Below are 16769 nucleotides of genomic sequence, written 5' to 3' on the forward strand. Positions count from 1 at the left end.
TTTCCTTATGCCCCTTTGAAATCCCCCCTCCTCTCCCACCTAATACCAGTCCCCAGACCACCACCATTCTTTCTGTCACTGTATATAAGCTGGCATTTTCTTAAGTTTATATAAGTGAAATCACATAGTATGTGATCTTTTATCATCTTTCACTCAGGGTAATTATTTTGACAATCATCCATGTCGTTGAATTTATCAGCGTTTCATTTCTTTTTTATTGCTGAGGAATGTTCCAGGGAATGGATGTACCATAGTTTGTTTACCCACTCTCCTGTTGATGGAAACTTGGGTCGTTTCCAGTTGTTGGCAATTACAGATAAAGCTGTTACGAACATTTGTGCACAAGTATTTGTGTGGGTGTATACTTTCTTTTCTCTTGAGCGAATGCCTGGGAGAAAAATGGCTGAGCCATGTGATGTGGGTGTATTTAACTTTCTAATAAAGTGACAAACTTCAAATTTTACGTGACCACTAGCAGTGTGGTAGTAGTGAGTTCCCGTTCCTCCACATGTTTGCCAACGCTTGTTATGGTCAGTCTTTTTAATTTTCGGTGTTCTAATAGGTGGGTGGTGCTACCCAGTTGTAATCTTAATTTACATTCCCCTGTGACTAATGACACAGAGCATCTTTGCGTGTCTTTTTTGCCATCCATATATCTTCTTTGATGAAGTGTATGTTCCCCCAAAATGATTTTGCCTTTTAAAATTGGATTGTTTTCTTATTAGCCAGTTTTGAGAGTTTAAAAAAAAAATATTGTGGCTACAAGCCCTTTATCAGATATAGGCTTTGCAAATAATTTCTCCCAGTTTCTAGTTTGTACTTTTATTTTCTTGTGTCTTTCTTAGATGAGAAATCTCCTATTATCATTATTTTTGTACCCCTATAAATAGGGTGTATTTTTCTTTTAGTTGCTTTTAAGATTCCCTCTTTCTCATGATTTTGAATGATTTGATTATGATGTAACTTACTGTAGTTTTTTTTTTTTTAATGTTTCTTGTGCTTAGGGCTTGTTGAGATCTCAAATCTGTGGATCTATATTTCCATCAAATTTGGGAAAATTTCAGCCATTATTTCTTCAAATGTATTTTCTGTTTTCCCCTCATTCTTCGGGGACTCCAGTCACACATTTGTTAGGACACCTGAAATTGTCCCAGGGTCGCTGATTCGCTTTTCATTTTTTAAAATGATTTTTTCTCTCTGTATTACATTTCATAAATTTTCTGTTGTCATGACTTGAAGTTCACTGATGTTTTCTTCTGCAGCGTAAATCTGCTTGTAATGCCATTCAGTGTATTTTTCAACTCCAGCATTATGGGTTTCGTCATTGGAAGTCTGACGTAGATCTTATTTTATATCTTCCACGTCTCTGTGTAAGTTTTGGAACGTGTGGAATACAGCGATGATAAGTGTTCCAGTGTCCTGGTCTAATCGTTCTAACGTCTGTGTCAATTCTGAGTCAGTGGATTCTTCTTATTATGGATTGTATGTTCCTGCTTCTTTGTCTGGCTGATAATCTCAGATTGGACGCCAGCCATTGTGAATTTTATCTTGTTGAGTGTTGGATATTTTTGTGTTCCTCTAAATCTTCTAGAGCTTTGTTCTGGGATGCAGTTAATTTATGTAGAATTAGTTTGATCCTTCTGGGTCTCATTTTGATGGTTTGTTAGGTGGACTAATTTCCAGTCTAGAACTAATTATTCCTCACCACTGAGGAAAGACCTTCCTAAATAGTCTACCTCATGCCCGTGGACTATGAGGTTTCGGGGTCTGGCTGTTGGGAACAGGCCCTACTCCCAGGCCTGTGTGAACGACTGGCACTCTTCCCAACAATTGTTCCAGGTGGTTCTTTCCCCAGCTCACACACAGGTGCTGATCAACACTCAGTTGAGTCCTCAAGGGAACCCTCTGCAGGTTTCCGGGTGGCTCCCTCCCATCGGATTTCTGGTCCCAGCAGCCTCTTTGGTCTCCCTGGACCCTTAGCCTTGTCTCCTCAACTCAGAGCACTGGCCAGGCTCAGCCTGGGCTCCCCGTCTCTGTACAGAGGCCTGGGTGCTCCTTCAAGGAGTAAGCTGGGGCAGGGCTCAGGCTTACTTCATTTACTTCCTGTCTCTCGGGAGCCATGGCCCTTTATTCCTCCTGTCCAGCGTCTTGCAACTTTGCTTCATTGACTTGTTTGGGGTTTGTTGTTGTTACTGTCTTGTTATTGTCAGGCAGGAAATTACCTCATCTTGACCAGCAGTGGAGGTCTCCCAAAACGAATTCTCTAAACATTCTAATTTTGGAGACGAGTAAGGACCACTTTGAAGATATACACGGGAGACGGGTGAGTGCAATGTTTTTACAGAGAGAATTTATCCTGAGGTACAATGTTAATAGTTTGGACTTTCCCTTAGTCTGTCCTGATATTGAAATGATTATTATTTAATATAGGTTAAGCCTTCTAGGTACAGGCACTGTAGCTGTATTTTAATTAATCAAATTCCTGCCGTCTGGAACTTGAAATCTAATGCACAAAAGACATGTAATATTGGAATTCAGATGCAGAATTAAAATATAAGTGGGCCAGGACAGCTAATGTGGACAGGCACAAGGCTGAAATCTTAATCTTCCCTTTTGGAAACTTTCTTGAACTGGGACAGCCAAGCTACGACATAATAATGAAAGCCATGATTATTGAGGCTTATGAGAGAAGGAGATAAGTTATGTAAGTGTCTATAATTGGAATATTGTAGGGTGATCATGTAGCATAGGAAAGATGAGAGGTACCATGCAACCATCTCCCGAGATATTTGGGTACGTGGTGTTATGTCAGCTTTAAAGACGAGGACACAGAAGTCTGGTTCTTCAAAGACATACCCCCTCGACTGCTGTAGAGAAGCTTACAGTCCCCTGAGTCCCCTAATTATTTATTTTTCACACAACTGGGACACCACACTGACCCTAAGCCAATAGTTCACATGACCGTTCCCCTACCACTATGAAATGGATTTATTACATGGAAAAATACGTGTTTGGGGGGACAATTTGACCTGGCGGTGGCAGATACCTCTGTGAGGCGGTGCTAAGACTTGTGAACAGGACAGCAGCTGTGTGCTTTGAGGCCATTGTGGAACTGTACCGTATCTCATCCATCTCTGAATTTCTGTTACTTAGCATCACGTTATATGCGCAGTGCCTGTCAGGAAATAACTGTGGAGTAAGTGAGCACATGCATTCGCTGAGTTTCAGAAGACTTGGAGCTGAAGTGTACTAACTCGGAACTTGAATCGGCACTGTTTTTCTGAATTAAAGTTTTTCTGAATATTCCCTTAAGTGAAATAGAGGGAATTATTTATGAAGAAACTCAGGGATCAGCCTCCTAATCTCATATCTTCAATGTCTGAAAGGGTAAGAAAGGATCTCTCATTTTACATGCTTTGCTTTTTTTCAACCGTGACTTCTAGTTGCTAAGCTTCTGGAGATAAAGATGGTGAATTTCCTCGTGCAGCAGGGACGGTTTGCTGTCAAGGGGACATGACTATCTTGCGAGGCCGGTGGTTCTGTCGGGACCCTGAATTGCCCAGCATCCGTACCGGTGGAACACACAGCTGTCCTTCCTTCCATCTCCCTCGGGGTGTTGCCACTCCCACAGTCGTCATGTTCCAGCTCAGATGAGCATCCTTCAGGGCATGACACCCAACCTTCCCTCCTCGGTCACTGCCGTTCGCTTCACAGGGATGGAGGTATTACAGCAACGTTACACAGTTGGTTTTTCACTCGGATCCATTTTATACCATTAATATTGGCATTGCGGTTTTGCTAGAAAAAGGAGGCTCTGATCAGAAAGAAGAAAAATGACCTGGGGAGGCTTCGGATCTTTGGAACAAAGAGATAGACCAGTGTAAGAACTTATTAAAAACACACCATTTGTAATGCACAAATTGCAGTCATCGCGATGGCCAGTGTTGCTATTCCGCGCTGCTTCTCCAGACTTTCAAAGGAGACCAGCATCCTCAGTCTCTGTTGTCAACGATGGAGTTTTCTTTCTATGTCGCGGTCCTGTAGGATTTGTTCCTCTGCTTAGTTCAAAGGGGCTGCACTTCTGTTCTCCCCTGTTTTCACCAACTTCCTTTCCATCTTGTCTCTTCTAAATTGGTTACAGGAGTTAAGAAAAAAAATTTCTTTTTCCTGTTTCTGAAAATAAACCAAACAAAAAAAATTTACTTTTCTTACGTCAGGGAATTTAAAGCTGCCATCAAAATATGTTCCCTGTAGAATTTCTGTAAACATCAATTTTCTTTCTTTCTTTAATGGCGAAGAGTACCACGCAATTTGTCTAATAGGATAAGGAGGCGCCCCACCTCAGGTGGACTTTTTATACATCTCCACGAAGAGTGTGTGCAAATACTTTGCTTCTTTTTTTCAGAATGGAAATAGCCACTGAGGCATCCTTTGCACCGACGCACTGGTAGTTGTGAACAGCTGTAGATGGACGAGGTGGGGACTAGAAACCAGGAGGGGTGTTGTTTGGAAGGAAACAGCCCTGTGTGTGTCCGTGTGACAAGTCCGACAAGCAGTAGTGGTTGGAAGGAAGACAGCCTATGGCATACAAAGAGCTATGGATAATGGGCCGTCTTTTTCTGTACAACCATAGAGGATGTGTTACCGCTACTGACGGTGCTTTCCAGGCAAGAATGCATGGTTCGCAGAGCTCAAGGCATGCAAGGCATTGGGTGCTATGTATTGTGAATTGGGGGCTGTCATGGGCTGAATGTTTGTGTTCAGAATTCATATGCGAAAGTCTAGCCCTCAGTGGAAAGGCATTTGGAAACGGTGCCTTTGGGAGTAATCAGGCTTCGAGGAGGTCGGTGGGGTGGACACTTCATGCTGGGATTAGCGCCCTGGTAAGAAGAGACACCAGAAGCTCGTGCTCTCTCTGTCTCTCTGTCTCTCTCCCATTCAGCACACAAAGAAGTCATGTGAGTCCACAGTGAGACCGCAGTACCTAGATCGTGGCCTTCCAGCCTCCAGAGCCACAGAAATGCATTCCTGTTGTTCAAGCTGCCCAGGCTGTGGAACTTTGCATGTCAGCCTGAGCAGGCTAAGACGGGGAGCTATGAGAGAATGTATGTGTGTGGATTTAGCATGGCATGGGAAGGCCCTTGTGTGATCCTTTCTGTACTGAGGCCATTGCAGTCCCTCTCAGGTCACAGCTGACCGCGTGCTGAGGCTGACCTCCCATCACGTGATGAGTTACAACTCAGAAAGGAGCCAGTGGTAAACCCGGCTCTCCCCCTCATCAATGCCTGTTACTGATCTTGTCTTGGATCACCTTCTTGATACTGAGACAGGTTTTTAATGTTTAATTTTTAAAATAAGGGGGGTGCTCAGAATATGAAGGACAGCTCCCCATCTTCATACACAGGCAGCTCTGACACACTTTTGGAGGAACTGAGGTGCAGTGGAATTAAGGAAAGTCTTACCTCCCCGGGGAAGTTCAGAAATTAGGCAGCGGCTGACTTTTGTTGGAGATGGTGGGGATTGGGAAGAGAGGAGTAATGTGGTTTTAGGTGCTGATGTTTGTTTGTTTTTCCCTTAAGGGAGGTGCTGGGACTGTGGACTCTGAGCACGCCCTCTACTGCTGAGCTACACCCACTCCCCGGAGCTGGTATTGTCGGGTGTAGGTAGACCCAGGCCCTCCCCAGGTATGTTCCACCCCACCTCCCCTGGGGTTGCCTGGTTCCAGGACTCACTCCCCTCCTCTGGCTCCCCCTCCCTGCCTAGCAGCCCTAGTGAGCGTCAATGTGGAGCCCCACTGCGGCGGACGGTGCCTAATGAAACCAGAAGTAATCTATCCCCAGACATTTCAGAGGAGACGGCTGCTTTGTTTTCATGGTAACTTTGAGTGATACCCCTTTCCCCAGCCCATTACACATACATAAGAGTTAACAGTATTCAATTACTCAGCCTTAAAAAAGAATAAAATAATGCCACATGCAGCAACATGGATGGACTGGGAGACTGTCATTCTAAGTGAATTCAGTCAGGAAGAGAAAGAAAAATACCGTAGGATATCACTTATATGTGGAATCTAAAAAAAAAAAAAAAAGATACAAATGAACTTATCTACAAAACAGAAACAGACTCACAGACATAGAGAACACACTTATGGTTATACCAGGCGGAAAGCAGGTAGGAAGGGACAAATTGGGAGTTTGAGATTTGCTCCTCTTGGGGAGTGATGGAAATGTGAGCTATCTTGACCATGGTGGTGGTTTCATGGGTGTAGACATCTATCAAAATTCATCCAGTTGTACATCTGAGATATGTGTAGTTCACTGTACAGGAATCAGGCCACAAGAAAGGTGTTAAAAAAAAGAGTTAACAGTATTCAACAGCAGATACTTATTGCATCACCTCTGTATATTATGCATCATGCAAGGCCTTCAACTACAGAGATGAGTAAGACCCAGTCTCTGAACTTGAAATGTTCTGAGTAGCATGATGAAATCTTGAGCTATCCCACTTTCTCCCGCCCAAGATCCCCACCCATCTAAATCTGCTCCTGACATCCAACCATCTCTAAACTGATAAATTTTGAATCATATTGAAATAAAATGTTGGTTTCTTTTCCTGGAGCTAATCAACCACCATTATGTACAATGCTATGCCAAGAAATACGAAAATCTGTATGAAATGGAATATTTTCTACAAAAATATGCTACCTAATGGACATTATAAGAACCGATAATTCTTGTTAGAAATATTTCTTGATAGAGATATTGATAAGGTAGTAAAAATTTAATCCATTTAAAAAGTACCTGCCTCAGAAGAAACTAAGAGCAATTTCTACTAAATGTAAGAAGGTAGTTCATTTATATTACAGCTGGACCTTGAACAACACAGGTTGGAACTGCACAGGTCCACTTATACACATATTTTTTTCAGTAAATACACTGGAATTTTTTTTGGAGCTTTGCAACAAGTTCAAAAATTTGCAGATGAACTCTGCAGCCTACAAATATTGAAAAAATTAAGAAAAAGGTATGTTGTGAATACATAAAATACATGTAGATACTAGTCCATTTGGTCTACTGTAAATATACACTAATCTATTGTAGAAAGTTAAAATTTATCAACATTTACACATGTCAACACTTATGAATGTCCATGACACCACTCATAGTTGAGAGAAATGTAAATAAATGTAAAGAGTCAGTATTAAATTGTACCAGAATGAGTAATCATTTCACAATATATGTGGGTCGGATCATTGTGCTGTGCATCTTAAACTTGAGCAATGCTGTATGTCAATAATATCTCAATAAAACTGGGGGGAAAATTGTACCAGAATGAATTAGCTGGAGCACACACCGTCTTACTGTAGTAACTTTGTAGCCACCTCCTGTTGCTGCTGCTGCTTAAACTGCCGTGTGATGCTCATCATCTTCCCGTGAGCAGTTTGTCTCTCCACTAAATTGTGCATCACGGTAAAAAATGATCTCTTGTGGTTCTTGCATTCTTTTCATCGTGTTTGGTGTCACACCATCAACCCTGAATAACACCATTGGACCCACGATGTGTCACTAGTGACGCTAGATGGGCCAAGAAGCCAAGTCATGACATTACAAGAAAAACTTGAATTGCTTGATAACATACGGTAGGTTGAGGTCTGCAGCTGTGGTTGCTGCCATTTCAAGATAAATGAATCCAGTGTAAGGACTATGGTAATAAACAAAAAAGAAAAGGAGATTTATGAAGCCGTTGCTGCAGCTACACCAGCAAGCATGAGAACTTGGCACTTTTTGCTAAATAGCTTTTTAACCTCATACCAAAACTGCAGCTTTTGCATGAGTACAGGATTGCTTTAAGAAAGGTATACCTAAAGACTCTAATAAGATTCAAGAAAAAACTGAAATCATTATAGAACCCTTTAAAGCAAAAGGAATGTGAAGGATCTAAAGCTGGAGATTTTAATGCCATCAAAGGATGGTTTGATGGTTTTAGAAAGAGGTTTGGCTTAAAAAAAATGTCAAGATAACAGGAGAAGCAGCTTCTGCTGACCATGAGGCAGCAGGCGAGTTCCCAGACAGTGTTAAGAGAATCACTGAGGAGAAGAGATATCTGTCTGAACAGGTTTTTTAAAATGCAGATCAAAGTGCCCTATTCTGGAAAAAAAAATGCCACAAAAAGGACATTTATTAGTAAGGAAGAGAAGTGAGTACCAGGACTTAAGGCAGGAAGTGAGAGGCTAACTCTACTGTTTTGTGCAAAAGCGGTCAGGTTTATGATCAGGACTGCTCTTATCTGTAAAGCTACTAACACTTCAGCCTTGAAGGGAGATGAGAAGAACCAGCTGCCAGTCTTTTGGGTGGACAGTGAGGACCTTTTTTCTGGGTCAGTTCCATTGATGCTTTGTCCCTGAAGTGAGGAAGCACCTTACCAGTAATGGACTGCATTTAAAGTTCTTTTGACATTGAGACAAAGCCCCTGGCCACCAAGAACCCCCTGAGTTAAAGTGGTCTGCTTGTCCCCAGACACAATGTCTCCAATTCAGCCACTAGGTCAGGAGGCCGTAAGGACCTTTTAGGCTTATCTCACATGACACTGTATAGAAAGGATTGTCAATGCTGTGGATGAGAACCCCAGTAGAGAGAACATCATGAAAGTGTGGATGAAGATGCCATTGTTGTTACAGAAAAAGCTGTGAAAGCCATCAAGCCTGAAACAATAAATTCCTCCTGGAGAAAACTGTTCAGATGCTGTGCATGACTTCATGGGATTTATGATGGAGCCAGTCAAGGAAATCATGATAGAGTTTGTAGATACAGCAAAAAAAAAAAAAAAAAAAAAGGTGAAAGTTTTCAACATATAGATCTTGGAGAATTTCTACAAGACTTGTATATGAATAATAAGAAAACTGGAGTGAGTATACAACAAAAAGGGAAAATTACAGACCTGTTTTATTTCTAAACATAAACACAAATAGCTTTAATAATGTATTAGCAAGTCAAGTCCATCAAATATACTTAAATGTGAAATATCATGAGGACTGCCATTAAAGTGAGAAATTATCACTGTTAATATTGTACAGGTGATCCTAGTCAAAGAATAGAACAAGAAATAATCAAATAGATCAAAGATACAAAGAAGCAAAAAAATGAGAAAAATAAAGGAAAAATTATGAGTAATTTCAGATGTGATTTTCTATCACAAATTTAATCCCCAAATTATTAGAGTTTCTAAAAGAATTAAGGAAGGTGGCTTTTCAATCAATTGACATACAAAAATTGCTATACTAAATGGAGATGTTTCCATTTAGAAATGGTATTTGGAAATGTAATTAATGAAAGGATATCCTTTAAAACAGGCAAAAAGCTTAGAACATCCAGGAATAAATCTAGCCAAAATATGCAAAATCTATGTATTAGTTTCCTATGTTGCTGTAACAAATTACAACAAAGTTAGTGTCTTAATGCAACACTAATGTATTGTCTTGTAATTTTGGAGGTCAGGAATTCAAATAGGTTCACAGGGCTGCATTCTTTCTGGGGGCTCTAGAGGAGAATACATGTCATTGCCTTTTCCAGCTCCTCGAGGCTGCCTGCGCTCCTTCGCTTATGGCCCCTTCCTCTTTCAAAGCCAACATTCACATCACTTTGACCTCTGCTTCTTCCCAGACTCTTCTCCCTCCCTCTTCCAACTTTTAAGGATTATGATTACATTGGACTCACCTGAATAGTCCAGGATAATCTCCCCATCTCAAGATCCCCAACTTAATCACATCTACAAAGTCCCTTTTGGCATGTAAGGTAACATATTCAAAGGTTCTGGGATTAGGATGTGGAAATCTTTGGGAACTCGTTATTCAGTGTACAAAAATCTATCTGAAGAAAATGAAGGTATTGTGATGTAGTCATTAAAATTGTTAATTTTGAAGTCAGACTACTTGAGGGGTGATTGTAATTCTGTCACTTAGGTTTACTTCTTTTACAATCTTAAGACATAAATGTAATTTTGCTAAGCTTATTTTTTTAAGTGTATATCAGTAATAACTGTTCCTTGTTCCAGAGTGATTGCAGGAAGTGATAAGGTAATCCAGATAAAGTTTTGCACAATTTGCATTTAAGAAAGGATTGCACCCATAAATGAGAACAGCATGTGATGAAAAAGAATCCTTACAGAAAATAAAGGTAAATACAGTTATGCTGATCAATATAAAATTTTGATACAAGAATTGAAAGAAAAAGTTCAGGAAATATCATAGTATAAAATAAGAAGACAATAAAGGGAAAACATGAGCTAAAGTTGAGAGATGTAGAGAATAATTTCAGAAATTTGAACATATGATAATAGGCCTTCTGGAAAGAGAGAACAGAAAGACTCAACAGAGAAAGTTATAGTAGGAGTGAAAGCATCTAGTTTCTCACAGCTAAAGAATGACATGAGTCTTCAAATGGAAGAGGGCTATTGAATGCTAAATGAAATAAATATGTCAGACTTCTTATGGGAAACACTAGATACTGAAAAGGAGTGGAGTATAGTGTTAAAAATCTAACAGAAAAGGAATTTCAACCAAGACTTCTATACCTAGCCAAACTATCACTCGACATGCAGAGAAACTACATTTTCAGACATGCAGAGACACAGAAGGTGAACCTTCCGTGTAATCTTCTTTAATGATGCAAAATGATGGAATGAAATAAAGAGAAGGACCTGACATCTGGGGACAGAAGGAACCAACTAGAGAGAGAAATGCAGGCTGTGGATCAGGTCTAGAGGATAAGTGATGCAAGTTGGAGCAGGAGGATGGAGGACGTGCTGGTTCACTGTCTCTAGGGGGTGGCCCCAAATAGCTCACTACTATGTCTGTATTTCGTCCAGCAGAAAGGAAAAGGGAATGAGGAGGGCTTCCCTTTAAATACATGGTCCAAATGTGCTCGCATCACTTCTGCGCATGCGCTACCGGCCAGAACTTAGTCCGACCTAGCTGAGCCTAACCACACCTAGCTGGAATCCAAGCTCAGGCTCCCAGCCCTGCGTGCTGAATGATTTCATTATTCCATCTGCTCTTGAATACCATTTATTAAATGCTTACCATGTGCTGGACACTGTGACAAGTTCTTAACTTAACTTATTTCAGTCTCAAACAATCATACAAGGTATTATTCTCATTTTGCAAAAAAATAAAAAAATAAAAAAAAAATAAAAAGAGAGAGAGAGAGAGAGAGAGATAGGATCAAGAAGCTTAAATCATTTCCCCAAGGTCACATAGGTAATAAACTGAAGAGTCAGGACTAGAACTCATATCTCTCTGACGCTAGTGTTAATGATCTCCATCTCAGTTGTCCAGTGATGCGCTGAATCGTGGTTTCTGACCACCAGAGCTGTACTCTCGGTGTCCCAGCTGAGGGTGTGCTGCTCCACTGCGCTGTATCATACTGCTGGGGGCTGTGGTCCCCTGTACGGTTACAAGGAGACACTGATATGGTGGCTTCTTTGGGTAAGGAGCCTGCTTGTAGAGCTGGGGTGGTGGGGGGCCGCTCTCAGTGTCTGGGATGTAACTGAAGCCTTCAAATGTTTAAATTAGGGGTGGCTGGAAGCCTTTCCTTACCTCTCGTCCCTACAAATGGAAATGCTTTAGACATCACTCTGGCACTAATCATTTCTTAAACCCATTCATTTGCTTTCTACTTACAGATAAATTGTTTTCCAAACCGGGGAATTCCTTGTTATTCTTTATTTAAATTCTGTTACAACAGCTATTAAAAGAAGGCTAGCTAAGCCATGGCCTCTTTATATTCTTAGCAGATCTGAGCAGACACAATCTGACATCCAGGAGGCAAATTTTTAAAATTAATGCTTATCTTATGAAAAAGTCTATGTATATTTGTGATTTTTGTGATTACATGTATTTGTGTGTGTGTGTGTAGGTGAGCAAGTGTTTTCAATGGTTAGGAAAATAAAAAAAATGTGAATGTTACCAAGTGGAGAAATTTGGAAGGGCACCAGCCTCGAAGTGTCTGCTCTGTCCTGGAGGACTCTGTGGCGTATCAAGGCAGGATGCCAAATGCCACTACTCACTCCATGGCTGAGCCCCCCCCTCCCCCAAGACTTAATTCTAAATGGAACTAATCTGATTTGGTGATATGCACTGCTTGGGAGAAAGAAATGAATCTGGTTTGAAAACAGTGCCTGAGGGCATACAGTGAGATCTGCCGTGAAGTGGGTCCCCAGCCACGCGTGGGGTTGGGAGTGGCATGGAAAGAAGGAGGGAGGAAAGTGCTGAGCTTGGGACAGGAGAGGGCAGTTGTGAGCAGGATGTGTCTGAGCAAGGAGTCCCGGGAAGGCTTATTTCTCTGGATGTTTTTCCTTTGTACTCTCAGATAGTTTCAGTTTTCTCCAGTGCATAATCCTCTTTAACATCTCCAAGACTCGAGTAAAACTGGGTGCTCCTGTATGCCCGTGTGTGGTCATTGTTCAGACATGTGACTTGCACCAGCTCTCAGAGTTATGACACAGGAATGACCTCAGTCTCAAGGGTCTGGCGGAGCACAGGGCAGGTTCCCTCTGGGGCTCTAAGAGTCAGGGGCAGCCCCTGATGGTGACAGAGGCTGGGGAGCTGGCAATATGGGAAGGGCTTACAGAAAACCCACCTCTTCTCTCCACATGTAACAGAGGGGGCTGATGCTTGCCAGGGGAGAGGTGGGCAATGACAGTATACTTTAACATAAAGCACTGGCTATTTCTCTGTTTTTTGCATTGTCATGATTTTATGACCAGTCTCCTAGTTAGATTAAAAGATAATAGCTAGACTTACTGTGATCATTTCACCATTTATATACCTAAAATATCATATATACGTATATCATATCCACAATGATATGTATATATCGTTACGTTGTACACCTGATACCAATATAGTGCTATATGTCAGTTAGACCTCAATACAGTTTTTTTAAAGATTAAAAGACAATAAATGATTCCTTCTGATGATCACTACCACAAAAATCCTGCCTGGGTGAAATATTACTTTTCTCAATATATGTTTTGGAAAAAGAAATACATTTTAAAGAGATTTTTCTATAAGGAGACTTTCCCACAGAATTAATGTTCATAGGTCCTTTTCCAAGAACAATTCTGGTTAAAAAGCGATATGCTTAGATTAGCATTTATGCTGCAATTCATAGATAATGATGTGTACTAGCGTGTACCATGCCAGCTGAAAACCAAAGCCTGGGAGAGTTTGTAAATAATTTAATAGTCTTCAGTAGACTGTGGAGCATCTGGAATCGCTTTCTTTTTTGGATGCACAATTTCAGATTTGTTTTGCCATCTTTCCTTTTTTTTTTTTTTTTTCCAAAAGCTCCCAATAAGAAAAACTTAAGATCTGAAATGTGCTCATCCTCCGGACTGCTTTGTGTCACCCTCCTGACTTTGCTGGCACCAGATTACAGAAGGAAGTTTATTCTCATCATCCAGACACACTGGTCCTACTGAGAACTCATTGTCAAGGCTAACCTCTCAGTGGTGTCCCGCTGTCAGAAGAGTGACTTTGCTCCGTGGAAAGCGATCTGGTGCTTTTTCTGGCTACAGCTGCTGCACAGAGATGAGGTAATGAAGGTCTCAGAGTCACTTCATGGTTACTTTTCCATGTTCTCCGAGTCAAGAAATCGCTGGGTCTTGGTTAAGTTGCTCTCTCCTCTACCCTTAGGATCCAAATTGCAGTTTTAAAGCGCATATCAGACGATAGGACTGAAAAGCTTGGAAATTTATGCCTCGTTGCAGGGGAACAGGTGTTGTTTTGACTGGGGAGAGCCAGGGACAGCAGCTCAGAGGCCCTGTCCTCATCGATCACGTCTGAGTCTTGTGCGGGAGACGGTGCTAGCCGCCCTCGGCATCTTTCCCACACGGCCTTCCGGGACAACAGCTCTTTTGCTAAATGTGCTGTGAAGTGCTCCTGCTGGGGTAATGCACCTCCACAGTCCTGTTCAATGCATGGGAACTCGAGAATCCAAGAGTCACCTGCCCGCTCAGTCCTATCCCAAGCCAGCAGAATTCTTGACTTTTGCAGGGATCGAGAACACAGAGAGCACTATATGTTTTCTAGAGTCGCCTGCTAATTTGGATCCAGTGCAGTTAAAATTTATGAGATTTTTGTCTACTGTCATGGGCATAGATGACGAAGATATTTTCAGAGTGATTCCATCATAATGTGACATAGTTCCAGTTTGCAGGCCACTTAAAGAGTCAGAATGATTAAGCAGAAGCACACAGGCATATTCATAGTGACCTTTGGGTCTTCCAGGGAGTGATGCTAGCTGTTGTAACAGACAATCCTAAAATCTCTGTGACGTTGCACAATTAAAGCTCATTTTTCACTCACATGAAGTCCAGTGGGGTAGAAGTTAAGTGCCATAATTCAAGTTAAGTGCCATAATTCAAGAATCCAGACTTCTTTCATGCCGTGGGGCCAACATGTTCAAATGCGGTCTCTAAGGTTATAGAGTAACAGGAAGAGAGAGGGACCAGGGCAGAGGTGGCAAACTTTTTCTGTAAAGGGTTAGATCGTTAATATTATGTGTTTTGTGAGCTGCATGGTTTTGCTGCAATTACTCAAATCTGGCATTGTAACAGAAAAGCGGCTGTAACTGTACCTTTGTTTCAATAAAACTTTATTTACAAAAACATAGGGTGAGCTGGGTTTAGCTCCCAGGTAGTTTGTTGACCCTGGAGCAGTCTTGTGAGGGATGTATTTATGATTCAAACATAGGAGTAGCATGTATTTCTCCCACTTGTTCTGTTGGCCAGAAATGAGTCTCACGGTCTCAGCCAAACTGCAGGAGAACTGAAATGTAGGCTACCTGGGTGGCCAGAAGAGAAGAACAGGACATTACGGCTTCCAGCAGCCTCTGCTGCACCTTCAAGAGTTTAACGTGAAGGGGCTCTTCCAGGAAAACCAGAAGCTTCTAATAATTCAACTAAAAAGACCCTTTGTTGTGGCCTGGTTCCTGTACAGTTACCTACACATATCTCAGATGTACACTCTGATGAATTTTGATAGATGTCTACACCCGTGAAACCACCACCGCCATCAAGACAACTCACATTTCCATCACTCCCCAAGAGGTGCAATTTTCAAATTCCCAATTTATCCCTTCCCACCCCCTTTACTAGTAACCATAAGTTTGTTCTCTATGTGTGAGTCTGTTTCTGTTTTGTAGGTAAGTTCATTTTGTTCTTTTTTTAAAGATTTAGATCATCATTCTAAGTGAAGTAAGCCAGAAAGAAAGAAAAATGCTATATGATATCACTTGTATGTAGAATTGAATGATTCAATTTTATGGCTAGGATAGCAGATTATTTAAAGTTGTATTTCTTCTCTACTGTGGTTTTTGTTTGAAAAACCACTACAATGACAAATCTCTAGAAAAGAGTACATTGAGTAAGAATAAAAAATGTACATTCAGAATTTCATCGCTTTCGTGATCTTGGTCCTGATGTTTCATAGAACTGGAGGAAAGTTGCCTGCAATTAAGAGAGAGCAGATGCGTGCTGCCTCAGTCCACTCCGGTTGGATGTGGAGGAGAGGAACTTCCAAAGTCAAAGCTTTGATCAGAGACTCAACCTGAGGAGGCTGTCGAGTCCTTTGGAGCTTCTATAGCAGAATGCCATAGACTGGCTGGCTTATAAACTAGAGAAATGTATTTTTTGGAGTTCTGGAGGCTAGGAAGTCCAAGATTAAGGCACTGGGAGATTTAGTGTCCAGTGAGGATGAACTTCCTGGTTCAGAGACAACTGTCTTTTCACTGTGTTTTCAGAGGGCAGAAGTGGGGAGTGAGCTTTCTAGAGTCTCTTATAAGAGGAATCAGATAAGAAAAAGAAACAGAAGGCATCCAGGTAGGAAGGGAAGAAGTAACTGTCACTGTTTGCAGATGACATGATATTATGTATAGAAAAGCCTAAAGTCTCCATCAAAAAACTATTAGGCTGATAAATGTATTCAGTAAAGTTGCAGGATACAAGATTAATATATGGAAATCTGTTGCTTTTCTATACACTAATAATGAACCATGAGAAAGAGAAAACTTCCCATTTAAAATCTCATCAAAAAGAATAAAATACCTAGGAATAAAGTTAACCCAGGCAGTGAAAGACCTGTACTCCAAAAACTATAAAACGTTAATGAAGGAGATTGAAGAAGACAGAAGCAGCTGGAAAGACATACCATGTTTATGGATTCACCGAATTAATACTGTTAAAGTGCCCATATTACCCAAAGCAACCTACAGATTTAATGCAATTCCTACCAAAATACTCATGACAGTTTTCAGAGAACTGGAACAAATAATCCTAAAATTTGTATGGAACCACAAAAGACGCCAAATTGCCAAGCAATCTTGACAAAAAAGAAAAAAGCTGATGGTTAGCATGCTCCTTGACCTCAGACTACACTACAAAGCTACAGTAATCAAAACAGCATGGTACCAACACAAAAAACAGACACAACTATTGGAACAGAATAGAGTGCCCAGAAATAAACCCATGCCCTTATGGTCAATTAATCTATGACAAAGGAAGCAAGAAGATAGAGTGGAATAAAGATAGTTTCCTCAATAAGTGGTGCTGGGAAAACTGGACAGCTTCTTTTAAAAGAATGAAATTAGAACGTTTTCTCACACCATTTAAAAAATAAACACAAAATGGATTAAAGACCTAAATGTAAGACCAGAAACCAAAAATTCCTAGAAGAGAACGTAGGTAGAACACTCATTGACATAAATCACAAC

The 16769-nt window shown here is 41.0% G+C and overlaps 1 long non-coding RNA gene across 1 annotated transcript in view; it reads left to right on the forward strand.

Annotated features, from left to right (window-relative positions):
* Positions 1 to 15140, forward strand: part of LOC116147601 (uncharacterized) — a 59075-nt gene extending 43935 nt beyond the window's left edge. Inside the window, exons 2-3 of the long non-coding RNA XR_004131135.2 lie at positions 5580 to 5684; positions 13346 to 15140. This is a non-coding gene — a long non-coding RNA (uncharacterized LOC116147601). The remainder of the gene's footprint in view (positions 1 to 5579; positions 5685 to 13345) is intronic.
* The last annotated feature ends 1629 nt before the right edge of the window (positions 15141 to 16769 follow it).

The sequence above is a fragment of the Camelus dromedarius genome, chromosome 19, assembly GCF_036321535.1.
Source record: "Camelus dromedarius isolate mCamDro1 chromosome 19, mCamDro1.pat, whole genome shotgun sequence".
NCBI lineage: Eukaryota > Metazoa > Chordata > Mammalia > Artiodactyla > Camelidae > Camelus > Camelus dromedarius.